This window comes from Apteryx rowi, unplaced genomic scaffold, assembly GCF_003343035.1.
Source record: "Apteryx rowi isolate R43461 unplaced genomic scaffold, aptRow1 scaffold_893, whole genome shotgun sequence".
Taxonomy (NCBI): Eukaryota; Metazoa; Chordata; class Aves; order Apterygiformes; family Apterygidae; genus Apteryx; species Apteryx rowi.
The window spans coordinates 52,952-53,525 of record NW_020451197.1 but is presented as its reverse complement, the minus strand read 5'-3'; positions in this window follow the sequence as shown (position 1 = coordinate 53,525).

The following is a 574-nucleotide window of genomic DNA, read 5'->3' as shown; positions in this document are numbered from 1 at the left end:
GGCAGAGAACCGTGTTAGCACAGTTGCACGTGTTGCACAGATGCTCAGCCAGGACTGGCCTACATCAGTTTGTATCCGTCTACATCTGTTTGCAGACACTGTCATCTGCCCATTTACAAAAGGTCTGTGACACAGCAAGAAATCAGACTGTGTTTTCAGAGCCTTTGCTTGTGCTTTTGAAGAGGAAAAAATGGTAAGGTTGTTGTTACAAGAGAAGGGCAGTCAGAGCCTCAGAGTGCACTACTTTCACTAAAGATAGACTGTTCTGAAGATGAGATGCAAGAAGTTCAAGTTTTAACTGCTCTGAGTGACTGTGCTTCACTATTAATTGTATCTTTACAAATACTGAATGGTATACTAGAAGAAACTGGTAAGTAATTTCAATTCCATCATACTTCACATATTGCAATTAACCTGGTTATATTAGTGAAAACAGATGAACAGTAATATGTGACATGAAAAACTGCCGATGTTCTAGACTTTGTAATAAAACATTTATGTTCTGTTTCTAAAGCACATCTCTTGAATTGTGAAAGTCTACCTTACCGCCTTTCTTGTATTTAAGTGGAAACCT